Source organism: Lucilia cuprina, chromosome 3 (assembly GCF_022045245.1).
Source record: "Lucilia cuprina isolate Lc7/37 chromosome 3, ASM2204524v1, whole genome shotgun sequence".
Lineage (NCBI taxonomy): Eukaryota > Metazoa > Arthropoda > Insecta > Diptera > Calliphoridae > Lucilia > Lucilia cuprina.
In genome coordinates, this window is record NC_060951.1 from 27,175,458 (window position 1) to 27,199,783 (window position 24,326).

General features: G+C 30.2%; 1 protein-coding gene across 1 annotated transcript in view; it reads left to right on the forward strand.

The window, feature by feature from the left end:
- The window catches only part of LOC111679453 (small conductance calcium-activated potassium channel protein), a 319,785-nt gene that overhangs the window by 24,027 nt on the left and 271,432 nt on the right, over positions 1–24,326 (forward strand). The gene's annotated exons all lie outside the window — the stretch shown is intronic.

Below are 24,326 nucleotides of genomic sequence, written 5' to 3' on the forward strand. Positions count from 1 at the left end.
TATACGTTCATTATCCAGTTTACTGCCCAATCCTTTTATGTAGACAGTGGACTTTAAGAGCGCCGGAAGCTCGCTGTTCTTTGCCAGTTTTAGTTTAGCGCAGTCCCAGGGAGGTGGCATATTTTCCACCAAGTTCTTTAGGTTGCTAACACATTGGTGAGATGCCAACCTCATCAACATGACGTCCATGATGAACTCGCAGCTCACGCTCTCTATTGGTTGTTTGCCCTTTGAAGCGATCCTCTGTGCTCCAGATAGTTTTTTCTTAGTAATAGGTAGTTTAGCTATGCCATCACACACCATTTGCACTATTTCATCCTTTTTGGGATTTGGTGTTCTTATTATCACCTGAGGATTCAGCGTCTAAACCCCCACATATATTTGAAGGCTGAGGTAGCTTAGAACTTTCTCGGAACACATCCTTTTCTTTTACACCTATGTTTTTGCCAATGGCATGTTGTACACTTGACGCATTGTCCGCCACGGAACCAAGGTAGTAATATCCGCTGCGAATATATTATTCCCAGGTGGTGGACAATCTACCGTCCCTTAGCTTGAGTCAAACTAAAACTGGGGAGGACAGATTGTCCGTCACCACTCGGAAAAACTCCCCCGAATAAGACCTTATTAGATAACTTCTCTGTACTCGAGACGATATGCTGTAGTCATTGAAACATATGTTTTTAGGTATGTTATTACAAATGAAAGTCAGAACCTAGTATTGCCCAGCAAAAACTTGGTAATTAAATGCAAATGTAAACACTTACTAATTAACATATGTAATACTACATATAGTTTTGATAACAAAAAAGTACTTTAATAACATTCTGTTAATAATGTGTATTTTAAATTTCAATTCTTTATTAAGCTTCTGCGTGAAGAAATAAAAGATGTATAAGTTTTTTCACACCAAATAATGACTTAATATGCTATTGTTTACGAAAATTTTATCATTTTAACTATTTAACTTATTCTCTCATAGAACAGTTCTTGAATACCCCTAATATTAAGTTAAAATTAAACATTAAATCCTTTAGATTATATTTTTATTTCTACTAAAAACAATTAGGTGAGTGTACAAAAATAAACTTTTTATTGCTAGTTTATTTTTTTTTTATTTTACTAAATACAATAAAATAAAGTCCATTTTAAATGGTCGGGTTGGAATACATTTGTTTTATTTTTGTATTTTTTATTTGCAAATAAACATATATACTTTGTAAATATGTGTTAAAGATGTACATATGTATATTTAGTAAAATATACTTAAACATTTTGTACAGGTGAAATTTTAAATAAAATATTTAAATGATATTCTTAGCTAATAAATAAGCAATAAAAAGCTACATCGAAATGTTCAAGTATATCAGTATATAGGTGGTAAGTTCGCATTCCGTTCGAATTAGTTCTGTTAGAACTAAAGCCTATGACTTCACTGTATATAACTTTTAATAAAAATAAATTCTTCTAAGAACGACATTCACAACTTGTTTTAGCAAGTTATTAACACTGTTTACCATATCCTTTTCAATATTAACTAGCAAAACTTGGTTAATGGCTAGAACTTACATAACCACTTACTTTTTAACGACTACTACTTACCAGCTGTACTACTTTTGCATACACATGTATACTCTTATAATAACTTACATGTAATTAGATACTTGCACAGAGGGAACAAATTTCTTTTAAAATTATACACACTTGGCACCAAATTGATAGTTTTTTCCAGGTTCTAAAATAAAAAAAATATATATACAACGTTATCAGTTCAAGCAAAAAGTATAATGTGTTACAAAGTGACAACACTATGTTGTCATACACAACGTTGCGTTGTAGGAAGTAACAACGATTCGTTTTCGAAGTCGGAACGATACACTGCCAAAATGACACAAAGCGTAATCGAAATGAGTTGTCAAAATTACAACGGTGGTAGTCGAAATGATAACTGGGCATTATTTAAATAGTTTACACATTCGTTGTCTAAAGAAGCCCACACACAGAGAAAAAACGTGGTTCGATATGGTTACTATAACTAAACTATGTTCACTGTAACTATATTTTGTTATCAAAAACATATAATTGTTATTTTAATTCTATTGAAACAATATTTTTGTTACTGTAATCATTTTTATGTTCATAGCAATTATAAATTTGGGTTTGATTCACTGAAAAATAATTATTTTTTCAATAATTAAATGATGTTAACGATAACAAGTAAGAGTGCTATATTCGGTTGTGCCGAATCTTATATACCCTTCACCATAGTGTATTTTATACATCTTTTATAAATTTTAAATTTTTTCCCGACTACATTATTATTACATCAAAAGCTAAACAAAAAGAACAACAACAACTAAACGAAATAAAAAACAAAACACACAAGGCATCTAAACCAACAGACATCTAAACATACGAAAACACAGAAAAACAAAAATAACATAAAAAAATACACAGCTGAATAAAACCAAATACATTTACACAGACACGTGTACATTTTTTTCTAATTTACAGTGTTGTTGTTGCTTTTTTAACAAAGCGTGAAAAAATATGACATTTTTTCATGAAATTTTCAGAGGTTGTCTCGGTTTTTTGCTCATATCTCCGTTATTTACCGACCGATTTTGCTGATTTTAAATAGCGATCTTCTCGAAAACATGTCTAATAGAATTATTGAAGATTCGGATCTCGGCGATGTCTGGGGTCCCCTAAAAACTGATTTCAACAGACAGACGGACAGACATACGGACATGGCTTAATCGACTCCGCTATCTATAAGGATCCAGAATATATATAATATATAGGGTCGGAAAATTATATTATAGAAATTACAAATATTATTATAGAAAATAAAATATTCAAACTCTATTTAATCATAATATGATATTTTAAAATTGTTACAATTACTAAAATATATTTAGACTGCAATCTTAATTATAACCATAATATGTTGCATTTAGCACATGTTTGCCGTAAGCATATTTTTCTCTGCGTGCAGATTCATATCCTTTGTAAATACTTATAAAAGTAGTTATATGTCAGCGACTTGTACTTGTCTTCAATGTTATTACCGTATTTATAAAATGAATTAAAATGCTAATGAAGAACTAGTGAAAGCGGACTTTTTAAGCTTTTTAACTCATTACTTTTTAGTGTTTTTGCTGGGTATGCCTGTTTTTCTCACAATATCATAATGACCTGATTGTGCTGGGATACAGTACAACGGTATTACTTGTATTTATTTTTTCTGTTACAAAAATTACAATTTTAAAATTAGCTTTTTTTCCCCTTTTCGTTTAATTTTGATCCCTTTGAGAGTCATTAATTATTTACAGTGATTTAATTAAATGTTCATTAATTATTAATTATGACATGTGTGGGTGAGTGTGTGTAGATATTGTAATTGTTTATTGCAATTATCATTTTTTTACATTTATAGTATTGTCTTTAGTTACACATTATTTTTATTTGTTTATAAAATTATATTCTTTTTTTATCAATATAAAAATCATATCAGCGTGTACATTTAATGATTTTTTAATTAAAATCTGTGTTAAATGATACATTTAGTCCTCTTTGAGATAAACCATTATTTCTATTGTTATTGTTTTAAATGCTTAAAATTATTTTATGTTAATTGCATTAACAAATTTTTTTAAAATCAAAAAAGAAATTCGCTCAAAGAGATTGCTTTACAAATGCGTAAATGATGTTATTTTCAAATTAATTGAATTGCATACGAACAAGATCAGAGAATAAATTCAAATAAACAGTTTGATCAAATAAAATAGCTGTCATTTAACATTCTAATAAACACAAATGTTTTTAGTAAATTTGATTTCAACCTTGAACTGTACAAAATTATTATACCCTACACATAATAAGCGCGAATGGTATATTGAGTAGTATGCAAAAAAAAGTTATTTTTGCATCGTAATGTCAGGTCGCTTTTGACTTCTGCTTCTGGGAGTTTGAAAGTGTACGATAACGTTTGTCTCCATCAGCCGAAAAAATAGCCGGCTTTACACGATCACACAAGTAATATGATCAGTCAAAATTTTTTGTAGAAGAGTACGAATGGGATCGTCTAAATACAATATGTAATAGACCCTCACATATTAAGATAGAATAGGGATGAAAAATTTGACAGGCACTCTTCATTTTTTGAAATGATTCAAAAAAACAAGCAGGTCGCATTATGATAAAAAATTCCAACTGTATTTAATCATAATATGATATTTTAAAATTGTTACAATAACCATAATATATTTAGACTGCAATCATAATTATAACCATAATATGTTGCTTTTAGCACATGGTTGCCGCAACCATATTTTACTCTGCGTGCAGAGTCGTATAGAATAGGGATGGAAAATTTGACAGTCGTACGGCTCTCTTCATTTTTTGAAATGATTCAAAAAACAAGCAGGTCGCATTAGATCAAGGATGTATTCTTATGTAAACACATACAAAAAAGTGAAACAGCTTATAAATCATACGACTTTTATTCTCTTTTTTGTTATACGGTTGGAATTTCATTTGACTTTTTATTTAGACTTTACGTACGTAAAGTGTGATCGTGTAAAGTGGCCTTAATTTTCATCGGTACATTGTTATGTTCGTTTATAATGAAGTTGTGTGCCTGTGCCAGCAATCCTGATAAGTATAAAAAGGATATTCTTGCACCTATCGAAAATTTGGATCACTACACGATCTACGAAATGGTGGCCTCCGGTAGGTAAGTGTTCTGGAATGGTAGACCGAAAATGGTACGGTTAAGCATATAACAGGCCCGATAGAGTCCTGGTGTATTTTTTGGATTCTATGTATGCAAATTTCAAACTTACTAACTTACTACAAAAAGCTCTATTGGGAATTCTATTGGAAACTTTGTTTCCTTGACAATCATTTCAATATAATGGCGAAAATGGTTAAAAATATAATTATGCTGAGAATGAAGCTATTCATTTCATCAAAAAGAGATTAGTTCTAGGCAAACTTCTTGGATTAATCAGAAGCGCAATCTGATCCAGAGAGAAAGCTCCTAGAATTTGTTTTAATAATAAAAATATCAAAACTGATATGCCTTGTCGAAAAGCTCTACACCAGTAGCCCCTTCGTGAAAGGGGTTCATCTTGCTCCTAGGTTCAGAAAAACCTTTTAGTGGTTCCTTAAGTGTTTTATAAGAACGACCAAATATTCACTGACCCGGTTGATAAAGCTGAACTTTTTAGCTGAGTAATTCGTAGGCAATTCTTGCCGATTTAAACGACAACAAGTTTATTGGACCAGATTTTAAAGCAGTACTCTTTGACGCTACCTAGTCTATTAGCTAATCTTTGCAGCATTCTATACCATTCCTGTAAATTTCTTGGGTTCTGGAATGTAACGCCAATTTCTAAAAAAAAGTTTTGGAAAGTATGGTAATTTTTCTAACAATCCTGAAGGAGAAGTGTGCTTGGTTGAATGGTGATGTATGAATGTTATTTTATACAAGTGATACCTTCCTTGTCCAGATTTTCAATAGTGTTCTCTCAGTGAGTAAGAAAAAAGACCTCGGCTTATTTGAATTATTCGTATTTCAGTCCGACGAATACGTCTCTTGGTACTGTTGCTTATTCAACAGAGGGCATTCCATAAACGGAAGTTATGTTTTTGCATCCAGTGCAGCATACACTACAGGGAAAATTAATTCATCAGCCGCCAACGAAATTTTTTAACAGTTTTAATACATATTTAAATGACAATTGAATTCTTACACCTATTGTCAAGTGGGACAATATAATCATACGTTAAAAAATGTATTTAAATTGTTTGTATACATATGACTTAAGTATTCTTGAGACATTTATTTTTAAATATTATTTTTCCATTTATTGTCTTTGGTTTTTAGCTTTGTCATGATTATTAATGAACCATTTTAAATATTGACAGATGGAATCAATAGATGAAGAAATTTAAAAAAATGGATATTTGGGTGGATACTATTGCCCAAAAGTAAATACTTACATTTTTATAAAAAATAAAAACATTTTTTTCTTGTGTTGTGTCAGCCACGTTTAAAATTTTTTACATACAGTATGGTTTAAAAGTTAATCAACTTTTTATTATAAATATTTTTTTCTTAGATTAACAGTTCAGTTGTCTGAAGCACTAACTTTTGAACAACTGCAGTAACTAATTGTTGTCAAAAAGGTGGCCTTGACAAACAAAAGTTATCACATGAATTAATGCCTTAAACTGCTTAAGTTTTGCTCTATACTGTATAATATTTTTCGGTATTTTCTTTGTACATTTCGTCATTTAAGTAGTATACAATTATGTTTGTATTACTTGTGACTTGCTTTGTATATTTGTAGGTATGTACATATGTATGTACCTGGTACAAGTATATTTTCGCGTCCTTGACAAAGATACCAAATGTCAAATAAAAAACATATTTATTTTGTACTTTTTTTTGTTTGAGTGTTGTTTTACTTTTCTCTTCTTTCTTGTAAATTTTTTATTTATATCTAAAGGTATTTCAATCATACTTAATGAATATTCAATTCGGTTGTTCGTTTCTTTTTTTGTTTTCATTATTTTACTTTATTTATTTTTAATGTTTAAAAATAAAACTCAAGTAAACATTTTACTACATGGGTACTTAGTCAGTTATGAGGAATTTTGTTAATATTACGTTATATATTTTTTTTAAATTTCGGGGTGTGGGTCCATCTGTTGGGATTGGGAGCATGCCACAAACAAAAAATGTGCAAAAACGAAAGTGAACATCTGTTGTTATTTGCTGATCATGCCACAAATTGCAATATCGAGGTGTGATTGATTTTGTTATGTTATTGTTTAAAAGCTTTAGACTTTTTTTTATCGAAAATTTCTCTTTTTTCCCAGCATAAAAAGAACTTCCAAAGAAGCTAAAAGGAAGTAGAATTTACTTCATGGAAGTTCTGAAAAAGACCTGAAGAAGTTATGATTTTAACACAGGCTTGTCATAGGAGGGATGTTTTTTTTTTTTACTTGATTCCAAATTCACTACATCTGAAGTCATTCTAAGAAAGTAATTTTTATGTTCTTTTTTAAGTAATTTTATTTTTAATTTATCAATTAACTCCAAAATAAAATTCGTTTAATTCAGACAAAAAAATATTCCTTCAATTTAAAAACGTCAATAAACTTCATCTCAACAGAAGTAAAAAAAAATCACTTAGCTCTACTTTTGAAGTGGTAATAAATGTTATTCTTTTGTAAGTATTTCGTTTTATTTTTGTTGGATTTAAGATCTTTTTAAAGTGAGTTAACGGAGAGGTCAGTATGAATCATTGTCTATTTCTCGTAGAAATTGCACTTAAATACCTTTAGTTCGTTCGTTAAAAATCGATTTGGATGAAATTTGCGCTAGGGTTTGTACTAATGGATAATAGTCTTTTAATAAGTAGGCGTAGTTAAAATTAGGACACGCCTACTTTTAATCTAAAAACTTCAAGTCCGTAAGTGAACAAATGAGAGTCAATTTTTTAGAAATTTGTTGAAATTTATATCATAACTTAATATTATTTTTATAATAACCATGCCCATAACTAAACATTTCGCCCATGGGGCTTACATCCGAATGAATCATTACTTTAGGCAAACTGACCAAAAGCGTTTACGTGACACTTCATCGATCGATTTAGCTATGTCCGTCCGTCTGTCTGTGTGTCCATGTAAACCTTTTGCGCACGCTACAGGTCGCAATTTTCAAGATAAATTGAAATTTGGCACATACTCGTTTCTAGGTTCCCATATAACCGTACCCCCCCAAATCGGGCCTTTAGGCTCATAACTACGTTATATGTTCTATTATGTCAACAAAACTCTGCAAAACTTAGTTTTATAAAACGATAAATGGCACTACTAATTTTTATAGTGATCGGGCCTCATTTGACCCTAGCCCCATACAATCTTCCCTTCCATAAATGTCTTGAAGGTCAAAATTCACTAATAATTTCAAATAAAACGATTTTAATCTACATAAATAACTTTGAAGTAGAATTAAAAATTTAGGATACGCCCATATTTACCCTTACTCTCCTATGAGCCCTCTTGTAGGAAATCTCTTTTTCTGTCAATACAACGTAAAAATATTTTACAATACAGTTAAAGTACAAATTAAATGCTTTATTTTTTAAAAATTATCCACTTTTTTAACATACCGACTGGTGTAGGGTATCATATAGTCGGCATTGTCCGACAATACATTCATATTTAATAAATTTATAAATTTTTTAACATATTTTTCTTTTTTTTCTTTACAGGTAAGATCTTAAATACTTTCTCAATTAAGGTAAAAGAACTAGTTAAATACTTTATTGTTAAGAAATTTTTAACATACTCATTCGAGTAGGATATCACATGTTCGCCCATGGCCATCTCCACATTCTTACTTGATTTTTTATGGATTCTTAAACAATTGTTCATTAAACTGCTATAAAAATTATTTATGTTCTAATAATTTTATTACCCATTTATTGTTCCTTTTCCCCATTTCAAGTGTTTTCTTTACATTTGATATGATTTTCCTATTAAAAAAATTAAATGTCCTTCATTAACAAAAAATCCTTAATCTGCAAAAAATTACAAAATGCAAAAGATTTTATTTTGTCTTCAAATTACACAGGCCGACATTTTTTAACGCCGACAAAACGTTATAAAAAGTTCTATGCCATCTGTAAGCACATTCTGTCAACTTTTAATATAGGCTTGATATCTGACATATATTCTCTCTACATCGAAATATCTTCACCTATAGTAGTTTCTGAGATACCATCCGTTTAAGTTGACGGACGGACAGATATAGTTAAGTTAAGTTAAGTTAAAAGGAAAATGTAAACTACTTCAAATCCTAAGATATACACCTAGCCAACTATCGGGCCTGTTATGCGCTCCTTTTCCTGAACAATATTGTTCTCTAAAGGTTTTATTTTTCAATGTTTGGAAACTTAGTTTCCTAGATGGAATTCCTAAGAATCTTCCATTCAGTGTTAGTCAAAAGTGTTATTTAAGGAATAACATCACTTCCAAGATACTTGGACCTAACATCATCGAATGCCTGACAGTGTTCCAAAGTTTCACTGTCCTCTCTACATGCTCTACATTTGCCTGAATCAGCACGTCCAACTTTGCATATATGTGCTGGTAAACCTGTGTGTCCACTCATAATACGTACCATCATTGAGGAGATTTCTAGTTTTGCTCTCATCAGTATTACCCCATAGAATCTTTGTGGTTCTATCCACAGTATTCCAAAAAGCCTTGTGGGATTCTCTTACCCATATTTTTAATTTATCTTTAAATGCGTTTGTCAGGTTAACTATCTCGCTCTTCCTTTCCTTTAAAGCTATTACATCCGCCTTTTCTTGACCGACTACTTCCGAGTGTCCTTGTGCCCATATAATGTAAATCTTACCTCTAAGAGTGTATTAGAGTAAAAGCTTTCATACATCATCCTAAACGGTCTAAGAATATATAACTATATAACCTGCTATTACCCTAATTGCCTTCTGGCTGTCGGTAAACATATTTATTCTAATCCAATTTACGCATTCCTTTTCGAACTTCTGCTTGGAAGCTTGTGTTATGGTGGTTTATTTCTGTTTCTCGATATTTAATATAGAATCCTAGTCCTTCTTTATCCCCTAATTTAGAGCCATCCACGTAGCAATGGATTTTTAGCTGATATTTGCTCTTACATTCCGCTTGACCTAGAAAATCTATCTGGAATCAGCGTTTCAAAGTTTCCGAGATATTCTGTGTCTAGTATGTGATCAGACACGTCTGATCATTGTATATAACCTTCCAATGTATGCAATATAGTTAATTCAAATCAAAAGGTGTTTTAAAGTCGATTGGAACATATTTAGATAGGTGTGGAACCAGTGTTTTTGTTAGTTTTAAACAATATTAATAACGTGCAAAGTATTAATAACATTACTACTGCAAAGCCAGCGTTTTCAGGATTTATCTGATTATATCTCGAAAAATAAAGAAGATTTTAGGACAACATTTCAAAGTTGACAGAGTGGACTTTCAGATGGCATACATAGTTTTAAAAATAAAGTTGTCTTGTCCCGGATGTGATGCAGAAAATCTTTACAATCAAATATGTTCGAGTTTTCAAAATTTAGGTGAAGATATCTTGAACAATAAAAATGATGTGTCAGATTTTAGTCCTTTATTTTAAAGTTAATAGAATGGATTTTCAAATGAAATTTTTCAGATATCCGTTTAAATTGGCGGACGGACAGACAAGTTAAGTCAAATTTAAAAGTGATTTGAAGTTGTTTGGAACATCCTTAGATAGGTGTGGATACAGTGTTTTTATTGGTTTTAAACAATATTTATAAAGTGCAGGGTATAAGTAACATTACTACCACAAACCTAACGTTTTCAAGATTAAGGTGTTTATATCTTGAAGAATGAAAAAGATACATCAGATTTTGTGACATAGTTTCAAATTCGATGGAATGAGTTTTATAATAAGTTGGCTAGTGATGGAGAGAATCTTTGGAATCGTGCTCATTCCAAATCTAACCTTTTTAAATGTCTAACTAGATTTCTTTTCAATTTTGTCGGCCTGCATATATAATACTTTTATTAAGATTTAGGTGAAGATATCTCGAACAATCAGGATGATGTGTCAGCTTTCAGGTCTTTATTTTAAAGTTAATAGAATGGATTTTCAAATGAAATTTCAGAGATATTATCCATTTAATTTAGCGGACGGACAGACAAGTTAGAAGAAGTCGTATGGAACATCCTTAGATAGGTGTGGATCCAATGTTTTTGTTTGTTGTAACCAATATTTGTAAAGCATAATAGTCTTTGGACTATAGTAATATAGGGTATAAATACCAGGAGTTATCCCTAAAAACTCTGAGTTTTCAAGATTTAGCTGAATATATTTCGAAGAATAATGATTTATTATTACGGATGTGAATCTTCGGACTCAGTACGACTCATCGAAACTTTAGAAACGTCTAAAGAAAGAGACCATCTCTTTTACACTTTGTCGGCCTGTGTTTTTTAATACTTTAATTACAATCAAATATGTTAAATAACTCTTTATAAGATTTTAATAATTTATTATGTTTACAGTAAATCCTTTTTTATAATAAATAAACAAAAAATTTCTATTCTTAAATAAATAAAAGCCTAAAATTTTCTAATATTTACAATAGAGAAATTGAAAAGCAACTAATTTCATTAAAAAATACCCTTAAATAAACGAGAAGATAAGCTTTACTGTTGCCCTACAATCCCTTATAACAAAAGGACAAATGTCCTTTTTAAGCCATTATGTAATTTAATACAATTATTTTGATGTTTTATTTATTTATTAAATGTTGCTCATGTAACTATAACAGAATATTGATGATAAAAATTAAGAAAATTTTGGAAAATAGAAAACGAGAAAAAAGAAGGAAAATAAAACTTAAATATTTAAATATTAAAAGCCAATTACCTATTAAACCCTTGAAAATAATATTTTCAAACACTTTGATGTACGAATCAATTTAAATTGGATTTATTAATGAGAAGAGTATTTCAAGTGCCAAAAAGGTCTTGTGCCAATAGCATAAGATTCTTTATCCAACCATATATATTCATTCCTTCATTTATTAAATACGTTTTATATGATGATGATAATGATGAATGGATGAATGACTAAATAAATGCTTGTACAAATGGTTGTGTAGTTAGAATGTAAATAGACAAGAAAAAAATATAATAAAAAAGGTCAACCCCCATGTGTCGGTGTCCCCCAATCAATTCAAGTACAAATATTACAATAATAACAACAATAAGTACTATGAATATTGTCTTTTCCCCGCTACAAATAGATAATTTGATAAATATTTGTCAGTTCATTAAGGCACATGAATAACAAACAACATATGTTTTTTATCATTATAAAATGTGACGACCATTTTTTTGTGTTTTCGCTTTACCCAAGATTATCTTTAGCATGTCTCGGTATTTGCAAAAAAAAAAAAGGAAAAAATATCAAATAAATTCAAATTATATTCACTACTTATGCGTATGGACATACATACATACATACATATGTATATAGCTGAGCCGTTAAAGCTACAAAAATTTACAGGCCATAAAACACACCTTGTGTCTATATACCGCAAAATATGGTTTTGGTTTCGAGAATTACAGTGATGAATGAAAATTTAGTAATGATCTGGGTTTTACTTAAAAGTGGGAATATTACCTTAGGTCCGCAAAAATACACCAACATTGCTATTGTCTGTTTGTATTAAAAAAATTATAATCCAAGGTTCAGAAGCTTGATTTCCTAAAGCTGACATTTAGATCTGAGTCTGATAAAAGTCTGGTAATGCTATAGAAATTGTTTCAACTTTTAAATATCATCTCTTTATAATCTACCCTCGTTTGGGTCCGTTGGTCCAATTTTACTACCATTCACGTACTAGAGAAGGTTATATATAAGTTTGTTCCAAAGAAGATCTAGTCACACCCGTCGGAAATCCAACGGAATAAGCTAGATGATTGAAATTTTTCACAAATATTTGCTTGGTATTAAAAATGGTCAATAACACAGCAAAAAAAGAACTTCCAAAGAAGCGAAAAAGAAGTAGAATTGACCCCATGGAAGTACTGAAAAAGAACTGAAGAAGTGATGATTATAATACAGGCTTGTCGTAGGAGAGATATTCTTTTTATTTGATTCTAAATTCACTACAATGAAGACATTCTCAGGAAGTAATTTTTATGTTCTCTTCTTAGGAAGTGAAATTGTATTACATATTATGGAATACAACTAATTTATCTTTGGATGCTTTTCGGTTCTTTGGAAGTCAATTAATATCATTTCCATAGAAGGTAAAAAAATTCACTTAGTGCTACGTTTAAAGTAGTGATAAATGTTATTCTTTTAGAAGAACTTCGTTTTATTTTAGCTGGGAATGTTCCACTTTTTCGTATAGCTCCCTTACAAGTGGACCCGTGAAAAACAACTTTAAGGGTAATTTCTGTTTTAAAAGTACGAGCATAGCGATAAAATTCGATATTAATAAGTTTCATATGAGCAAAAATCTCCCTACAAAATTTTATGAAGATCGGTTCATAATTGTGCCTATAAGGTCCTCTTCAGAAAATGACTATAACGATCTTAAAGATACGATTATAACAATGAAATTTGACATCAGTAAGTCTCTTACGAGTGAAAATCTATCTACCCAAATTTTTAGGGATTGGTTCAGAATCGACCTTACGAAAATGACTTTTGCGTTCATTACGGGCTTAAAAATTCGAGTACAGCGAATAAATTTAACATAAGTAAGTTTCCTACCAGCCAAAACCTACTACTACTACTGACCATAATGAGTATCGGTATATGATTAACCCCCATAACAACGAACCAAAATTCGTCTAATTGATAAGAATTTGGTTCTTGAATATCAGACAGACGGACATAACTTTATTGACTCTTCTATTTGAAAAGACTCGGAATATACTTTATAGGTTTGGAAAATTAAAGAAATTTCAAACTGAATAACAAAGTTATATATAGGGTAGAAGGGGGACCATACGCCACTTTTTTTGAGGCGGCCTCAAATTAAAACCACAATACATATTCTTAATTTTTTCTTGTTTATTATTCCTTTCAATCTTTCCTAAGCCATCCTCATGTACATATTTTTTTAATTTTTCCGCACTGACCAAAAACGGCGATAACGCCCCATCAATGGGGTAAATGTGCCAAGGGGATGGGGCAGATTTGTCATTAGTAAAATAAAAGAAAAAATTACAAAAATAAAAACTTATTTTGCTGTTTTATACTTTAATTCATTAAACAAAGTATTATTGAAAATTTGAACAAATTATTACAAATTTTGTTCTACATCACAAGCATTACATATATTTGGCGCATGTGCCCCACGGGCAGTTCTGGGGTTTAGTTTCATTTTTTCGGGCTTCAAATTATATTATCGAAAATATTATTATGTCTTATTGTTCACTATTATTGACGTTCTAATACTGACAAATAGCACAAAAAGTTCACACAGTGAAATACTTTCACAGCCCTTTGAAAAACAATTAATCATGTCTGCCTCCCATCATATGTTAAGGTAATGTTTCAAATTTTCAGGAATGATAGATAATCGATAAACGAAAACAAAATTTGATAATGTGATAAATTCGATTACTCAGTTTTCAAGTTATTCGCTTTGGCAGATGTGCCCCTATGGCTCTGATTCCCCTTTCTACCCTATTTTTCTCACAAAGGTGAAGGTATAAATATGTGGGCGTCAATATCATGACCACGCCTACTTTTTTACTAAATTATTTGCTTTCAATTGCTACAAATTTTGTTTTATCTTGGTGTTAATATGATAACTATTCTTTGTCAATGCTATTTTTTTCAACACTGTTGTAATTGTTATTTTGTTTTGACACATATTTCCCCTTTTCCTCTTTTGTGTTCTTAGAGTAATATTTTATTTTTTGGATAGAACAAATTTTTAAAATATCAACATATATATAACTTGACAACAAATCTAACTATTTTCGGGAGTGTTTTTGTTTGGAAGTTGAAAGAAAATTAAATCTTACAAGTAATTAATAAAATCTAATTATAAGAATAAAAATATAATCTAGAATATACTAAACTTGAATATATATTATTAATGTTGCACTGTGGGCTAGAAACAAATTTATGTTAACGAAATGCTTGGCCACTTCACGTTTTGACGACAAATCCCACAAATGCTTTAATAAGAAAAGCATATGCTGTTTCTCTTGAAGCGTTATTTAAAATTTGAAATTGTTGTTATTTTCAAATTTCATAAAATAATGTCATACGAAATTATTAAATTAAATAAAAGAGTATATTGTCTGGCTTAAACAAAGAAAATGAAATATTTCTTTTTCTTATCCCTTTTTCGTCTTGTTTCAGTGCTAAATTGTCCTTAGGTTGTCATAAGGATTTTTTTTTGTGATAATATCTTGATATATTAGTACAAAATATGTATGCCACGTGTACAATTGTATGTTGAATATAATTTATTATATTGTTATATTTTTTATTAAAAACTTAAATTTGTTACTCAACACCAACATGAAAATATGGAGTAAATGTGTTAGTAAACTAATAGACAAAATGTTACAAAATGCAGACGATCTACGTCTTGTAAATAGACTAAATTAGATCACTATAATCAATAGACTAAACAGTGATCTAATCAATAGACTAGACAGTGATATAGTCAATAGACTAGACAGTGATCTAGTCAATAGACTAGACAGTGATCTAGATAGACTAGACTAGTCAACTGACTAGATAGTGATCTGGTCTGGGAAATAAGTTACAGAATGATATATTTAATAGACTAGATAAAAGAAAAAACACTAGACAGCGGTTCAGTCAATAGACTAGACAGTGGTTCAATCAATAGACTAGACTGTGCTTTAGTGAACTAGACAATGGTCTAGTCAATAGGCTGGATAGTGGTCTAGTCACAGGGCTACACAATGGTCTAGTCAACAATTAGACTAGATAGTGGTCTAGCAAATAGACTACACAATGGTCTATATAGTGGTCTAGTAAAGAGCATAGACAGTAGTGGACTGGATTTGTTTGTTGTTCATACGTGTGTCAGTACGCGTAGAAGTGAATGAAAGATTACAAGGTTTCTCATTTGAGAGCTCATTGCGTTTTGCGACCGTCTAGACCGTCTAAATTACAGTCCATACTATAGAATTGACTACAGTTAGTTAGTTGGTTGCTTAGTTAGTTAGATAGTTAGTTAGTTAGTTAGTTCTCTATATTAAGATGAGATCGAGTAAATTTAAAATGACTTACTGACATTTAAATTCTTAACTGGGTTTTACGCAGGAAGATGTGTATTTAAAAGTATTGAACTTTTTATAAAAATTAACACTTTATTTAATTTGATGCTTAATCAAAGAATATTTCCTCAGTCTGTCTGTGCACGCATATTCTACTAAAGACATGTTTTGAAACAAAAAACTTTTATGTTTTTTTTTCTACTCGTCACTGTCAGTTTCTATATTCAAACAAATTGTCAGTTTGAGATGAAATAAAATGAAAACCTCACAACTAAAATAACAAGAATGAAATTGGCACGAAATACATATATATGAAACTATATTCCGACTTGTATCTACTAAAAACTAGCAGACGGAACCAGGAACGAAACTAAAAATAAGAATAAATTTATAATGGAAAATATGCATAAAATGAACTAATAGCTACATATGATGCCTTAACAACAACGAGGCAAATAAAAGGAATTCAAAAATAAATTAATACAATACAACAAAATTAAGAGAAATAAAATAAAAGAAAAAAGGGAAAGTAGGTCTTGTCTACATAAATTTTAATGTTTTTTTTCGTACATATTAGTTAAAAAAAAAATAAATTGTTTCTAGTTTTTATAGGTTTGATTGTATATATGTCTGCGATTGTTAGTATTAGTAAAACTACGAAGAGACTAATGATGTTAATAAACGCCATATTGTACGCCATTTATAATAATTGTTATTAAAACTGCCAACGTTATTTCAAACTATGAACAGTAGTATAGAGTTGAAAAAGTTTGAAAAATACTAATCAAATGTTTGAATGTTTTATAAAGTAGAGATATTTAACATTTATTAAATATACTTCTATCCCACTGAACAGATTATTAGCAAAAGTATAACTGACTACTAGAGTTAAGCTTAAAAATTACTACCATTTCTACTAGCAGCTGTATATTAACCAAAAAGAAAACTATGAATTTGTATATAATGTCGAGGCACATGCTTAATATAAATAAAAAATATTGTGAAAAAAATTAAATAAAAACATTGGTGATTAAAAGTATAATTCAAAGTATTTTCTTTAATTCTCATCTAACAATTGTGAATATCGCAACTGTAGAATGTGTTTCCTGGAATTATAATAAATAACAAAAAACAATTTATTGTTTGTAATACTTTACAGTTGAACGGAGAAACAGCAATTTTAGTTATAATAATAAAAAAACAATTATATTGTTGTAGATACTACTAGTAATGTGTATAAATAGTCATAACTCTGTATATGATGTTACACATTTGAGTTATATGTATGTGTTTTATTATTGCTTACAGCCAAGGAAATTGTTAAGAGGTCAACTGTATTAAAGAAAATTTTAAATTATTATATTTTTATTTAAGAATTGATATCAGCACGAAAATAATGTCAACACGAACTTGATCACTATATTAACTATTGACTACAGGATTGCTTAATCTTTTGGCTGCAGCATTATCTACGCTAGTACCATTGTTTAATCTATAGTCTACACGGTAGTTTAACCTATTGACCAGCGAAACGCGATGAGCTCTCAAATGAGCTGCTTTGTACTCTTTCTTTCACTTGTACGTGCGCTCATACATGTATGAAAAACAAACAAAACCATTCAGAGATGTATATTTTTACTCTCTGTCTTTCGCTGGTCTTGATTTTACTTTAACTTATTTGTATATAGTCTGAACTATTATATAATCTATAGTCTAAACTTATAGATTAATCTATTGTCTGAACGTCGTATTATTTAAGCTGAATTACAGTCCATAGTACAGTCCAGTCCCAAACCACTGTCTAATGACTGTCTATTGACTATACCACTATCCAGTCTATTGACTAGACCATTGTCTAGTATCTATATTTAATCTATTCACTAGGTCTAGTCAATTACTAGACCACTATCCATTCTACTGACTAGAGCACTGCCTAGTCTATTGATTAGAGCATTGCCTAGTCTATTGACTAGAGCACTACCTATTATATTGGCTAGAGCACTACCTAGTCTATTGACTAGAGCACTGCCTAGTCTATTGACTAGAGCACTGCCTAGTATATTGACTAAAGCACTGCCTAGTCTATTGACTAGAGCACTGCCTAGTCTATTGACTAGAGCACTGCCTAGTCTATTGACTAGGGCACTGCCTAGACTTTTGACAAGAGCGCTGCCTAGTCTATTGGCTAGGGCACTGCCTAGTCTTTTGACAAGAGCACTGCCTAGTCTATTGACTAGAGCACAGCCTAGTCTATTGACTAGAGCACGGCCTAGTCTATTGACTAGAGCTCATCCTAGTCTATTGATTAGAGCACGACCTAGTCTATTAACTGGGGCACTGCCTAGTCTATTGACTACGGCACTGCCTAGTCTTTTGACTAGGCCACTGCCTAGTATGTTGACTAGACAGTCCCGTCTTTTGACATTAAGTTAAGTCTCTTGACTAGACCATTGTCTAGTCAATTGACTAGACAATTGTATAGTATCTATATATAATATATTGACGAGATCTCTGTCTAGTCTATTGACTAGTCCATAGTATATTGTATTGTCCTTATCTACTCTGTTAACATGATCACTCTCTAACTTATTTCTCAGACCACTGTATAGTCTAGATAAGTCTCTAGTCTATTGAGTAGATCAGTGTCTAGGCTATGGACTAGACTAGGCAGTAGATTACACCATTGTTTAGTCTATAGACTTATCCACTTTTTGGTCTATTGGCTTATAGACTATCTAGTCTATTGACTTATCCACTGTCTAGTATATTCCCTAGACCATTGTCTGTATTTTATGTCTCAACTATCGACTAGATCACCATTGTTAAATCCATTGACTAGACCACTGTCTAGTCTATTGAAAGATCACTGTTTAGTCTATTGACTACACACTACCTTGTCTATTGCCTAGATCAGTATATTGATTGGACTATTGTCTAGTATCTTTGTTTAATCTGTTGTCTAGATCACTTTATAGTCTATTGATAGACCACTACTTAATATATTGATTAGACCACTGTTTAGTCTATTGACTAAATTACTAACTTATCTATTGACTAACCCCAAGCTAGTGTATTACCTAGACAACCTTCCATAACATTTGAGTTATAACTTTCTTCTGATAAAATAAAACAAAATGTTACCTTAATTTTAAAATACGCTATGTAAATAATGACATATTCTTAACATCTTTTAATACAAACTCTTATACATATGTATGTTAATTTGTATGTATATTTATATCATTATATACAATTTAGTTATTATATTACCCCAACCTTTTGCTCACATACAATGTGTGTAAGTATACATTTCATTGTTTCCTCTTATTATTCTAGTTAGTTTTTGATTGCAAAGAAACGACCTAAAACAACAATAACAACCAAACCAAACATCCTTTCAGTACCCATACATACTCATTACACTTATGAACAATGATTGTTATACATGTTTTGTATTGCCTTAAAAAAACGACTATTACGTGATATTGTGATGTATTAAACCGCATGTGATGAAAATTAAACTATGAAAAAAAGCACATAAAAACCACACTTAACCATTCATTTATTTATTCACTCAGTCAGTCGTGTTATTAACATACATATACATTTTAAGTTCGTAGTCTTATATATTCAGACACTAACCATCAAGCTTTTCATATTGCTGCCAAACAAATGTTATTTAAAACCACCAAAATAATGTATACATACCTTCATATGTATATTGTTAGTTTATTAATGTATTTATCTGTATTGTATGTATATGTGTAGATCCATGAGGGCGTCAGATATATGATGAGAGGGATTTTCAGTGAAATCAATAAATATCATTGTTCTTAAATTGCACCTTTTTTGTGGGGCAAGTTTTTCAGTTACAGTTAGAGTAATTAAAATAAGGATTAAAATGCATGTAAAGACATAGAAAAGATAATTTTAATATGAATGATAAACTATAAAAAGTTTAGGGGTAAATGAACTTGAAATATTTGACCCAGAAAATGTTTTCAAGTACTTAAAGTCATGTGTAGGACCTATATTTAAGTGTGTGCCAACCGTCAGGACACCACCCCTAGTAAAATAATGTCGGTTATAAAAAAATCAATTTTCTCCACCTTAAAATTACATAAACTCTACCCAAATCTATTTTAGTGTTTATAATAATATTGGGTTTTCAACATAAAAATTGTGCCATGGTCTGTGTCTGACATGTTGTTTTAATATTATGAAAATTGTGCGGTTATGACGTTTTAATATTTTCAAAAACGAAAACCAAATAAAATCATAAAAAAATACATACATATTCTCTCACGTTTAAATAACAAAAAAATATTTATACACATTAATAGGTATTTTACATATATAAATATTTATATTAATACATATACAAAGGGAAATGTTTATTATACATATACATACATGCCCAGCAGGTATAATATGAGAATATAAAATAAAATCTTTCATACACAGGATACCTACATGTAATGTAGTTAATGTATAGAGTAGTATACATAAATGTAATAACTAAGTATGTGTATGTATGAACCTTCATAATATTTATTAGTTTTTGGTTACAATACTATTTTATTAAAAAGTCCAACATTACAAGCATTCTGTGTTTCTTTATTTTTTCTATTTTTTGTATGTAACAATTGAATATAATTGGTCATTACCTACAATGTGTGTGTATTTATATACATTTATGTATTTGGAACATGTATGGTGTATATTGTCATAAAATCATGTAGTATAACTATTAACATGCTCATTAGGGTCGCCTCAAATTAAAAGTTGCCGATGTTTTCCATCAAAAGTTTAAAGTAAGATTATTTCAAAATTATAGACCACTGCCTAGTCTTTTGAATAGAAAACAGTATTCTAGTTGACTGTTTAGTCTATTAGCTAGACCATGGTTTATTCTATTGAAAAGTCCTCTATATATTCTATCGACTAGACCACAGACTTGTGTATTGACAAGACCACTGTCAGTAGACTGACTAGAACACTGCTGCATATTTACTGAGCCTCATTCTGGTCTATTTACTAGATCTCTGTCCAGTATATTAACTTTACCACTTTCTACTTGTTAATAGATTACTGTCTAGTCTTTTAGCTTAACCAATCTATGATAAACTAGTCTATTGATAGACAACCGTACACTTTATTGGCCAGACCAGAGTCTATTCTATTGACTAGACCATTGCTTAGTTATTTGACTACATCACTGTCTAATTTATGGGCTACATCTGTACACTTTATTGGCTAGACCACGGTCTATTCTATTGACTAGACCATAGATCATTATTCATTTGACTTAATCACTATCTAATTTATGGACTAGAACTCTATCTACTCTGTTGACTAGACTATAGTCTTGTATATTGACTAAGTGTTGGAAATGAGTTGGTATTAGTACGTCAGCAAAGTACTTGTGCACTGTCAATAAACTGACTAGAATACTGCATAGTCTATAAGCTAGACCACTGCCTCTTTATTGAACCACATTCTAGTCTATTTACGAGCTCTATGTCTAGTATATTAACTTGACCACTTTCTAGTTGCTGACTAAATTACTGTCTAGTTTATTATCTAAACCAGTATCTAGTCTATTGATAGACCACCATATAGTCTATTGGCTAGACCACTGACTATTTTATTAAGAAGAATATTGTCTGCTCTATGTATTGAAACGTCCGCTCTTTAGTTTGTTGACTAGACCATTCTCTTGCCGTTATCCCCCCGGGGGCAAGTTACATTAGTGAAGCCTCCGCCTTGGTGTTATTGCAATTCCGGGATATAAAGAGGTGGCCAATACCTCCAGTCTGGCCGGGACTAAAAAATTGGTTACAGTCTACTGTTTGGCCTAGTCTTTGCATTGGCTGGTCAGTTGGTTGAGGTTCCTTCGGGATCCACGTAGTGGCTGTGGTTTAAACTTAAATTCGAGGGGAGAGTAAATGTAAGGTAAAGTCAATATTTCGTGATAAGTTCGGTGCTGTTGCAGAAAACAACAGATACCCCACTGAGGAGTGACTGTGGGACTAAGTGTTGGAAATGAGTTGGTATTAGTACGTCAGCAAAGTACTTGTGCATGGACCGGTCAAAGCCAATGTACAAAAATTACCACCTAAGTTTTTCATTGAAGAACAAAGGGGCGTTTGTAGACCGTTCTCAGGTCTACCAACTCTCGTCATTCATGTCTTGTCATTAGAATAGTCTACGGACTAAAACTCTGTCTACTCTATTGACAAGACCATAGTCTTGTCTGTTGACTAGACCACTGTCTAGTTGTTGACTAAATTACAGTCTTGTCTAACTGAAAGACCACTATTGATAGATCGCCGTATTGTCTATTGGCTAGACCACTGTCTATTTAATTGACAAGAACACGGATTATTAATAGAATTAAAATTTTCTTTTTTGTGGTATTTCTTGCAATGAAAATATATTTAGAATTGGTAAGTTCTCTTAATTCAATTTTCAAAATTTAAAAGTACCGAGAAAAAAGTATCAAAAATTCCCCAAAACGGGTGCATCCTAATGTAATCTTATGAATTACTATTATTTTCAGGTGATTTTTAATTTTATTTTAGTTTTTGCTATTTACAGCCAAAATGGTCATTATGTTTATGATTTAAATAATTTCATTTAATTCTTTTATTATACGTAAGTTATATATATTTGGATAAAATTTATTATACATATTTATAATTATTTTTTTTTTCTTTTTTTGGAGTTATGTTTTTTTTTTCTATGTTACATTTCCTTTTTATGTTATTTTCACTATTAGGTTGTTTTCTTATCTTTAATGGTAATCAAGTGATAAATAAGTTTTAAATTAAGAAAGGTGTTAGTTAATAACGACAATAAATGTTACGAACTACATATTTATCAATATTATGAAAATGGGTTATTTAGGACCACATGCGTATGATTAACATATATTTTTTCAAGCTCATATATAGATGCAAGAAGAATATTAATGTTTATATGTAAAATGTGAATGATAGTTTTAAATTATATTTAACAAACTCCTCCGGTTACCAAATATTCATAACGCCTAATTGAAATTTATAAATATGTATGTTTATGTAAATTTTGTGACTATAAATGAAAAATGTGACGTAAAATAATTTTGAAAAATTTTTTTATTGACAAACACATGTCCCTAACGTCATCAAAATGCCCTATGGATGTAAACGTAAAAGCTATCATCCTATGTAAGCAGTTAATGTAGTAAAATCACAAAGCAGATTTTGTTTAAGTGATAAGACGTATGATTTATATTTATTTGATACAATATTAATTATTACGTATACGTATGTATAGGAAATGTGGTTTGGCATGATAATTTGCAATAATTTACAATTTGAATTATTATTTTTATTTAAATAAGCATGTGTATCCTGAAGGTATATGGGCGTAGTATTAATTAAAATCTATCTTTAAAATTTTCGAAATTATTAAAAGTAATTAAAAGAGTTTAATTAAAAATAAATAAATAAAACTACGTGACAAACTTCATTAACTAAATTTTAAATTAAAAATTTACAAAAACCCAAAAATCTATCTCATTTTCATTGTTATTAATATCTTACGGAATATAAAACAAGAAACTTTTTAATAAAATTAAAAAAAAAAATGTTTTTAATATAAATTTTCTAATTAACTTGGAAATTAAAATGAAGATCTTAACAAATTAAATTTAAATTTTAAATTCCTTTAAATTTTAAATTATACAGAATAAATTCCTGTTTTTAAATACAGCCATTTCCCAACATTAATTAGTAGATTTTAGAATGTCCTGATAACTTGTTTAAACAATTCAATTTAAATTGTAGCAAACATTTAACTTTTCTAATGTTGAATGTTTAGCTAGCGCTTAAAGCTATTTTTCCGACGTTAAAATTATGTATGTAAATTTATTTTGAACTGTAATAAGGTTGTATACCCTCCAAAAAACATTTACTTTATACACTGATGTAAGCTATTAAAAAAAAACATTAGAATTTATTTTATATATGTATTGGGTGGTGAGAAATGTAATATCCGGTTTTGTGTGAAATTTTAAATTTCAATTAAAGATAAAGAATTAAAATAATATAGGCATAAAATATGAAGTAGTGAACTTATTTATATACATTTTTGATTGGTGAGTGCATTACCATTAAAGTGGAATTTAGTTTGGCAGAATATCGTGATAAGAAATTAACAGGCATAGTAGCTATTAGCTGTGATATTGTTTTATAGTATGTGTGCATCCAGTAGATTAGGATTGTAGTCTCTTAGACCGGAGGGATTGGTCTAGGAGCTCCGCTGGAGGCCTATGTATATTTTTTTAGATTTGATGTTGCACATCCTTCCAAGAAAACTAACTAACTAACTAACTAACTAACTAACTAACTAACTAACTAACTAACTAACTAACTAACTAACTAACTAACTAACTAACTAACTAACTAACTAACTAACTA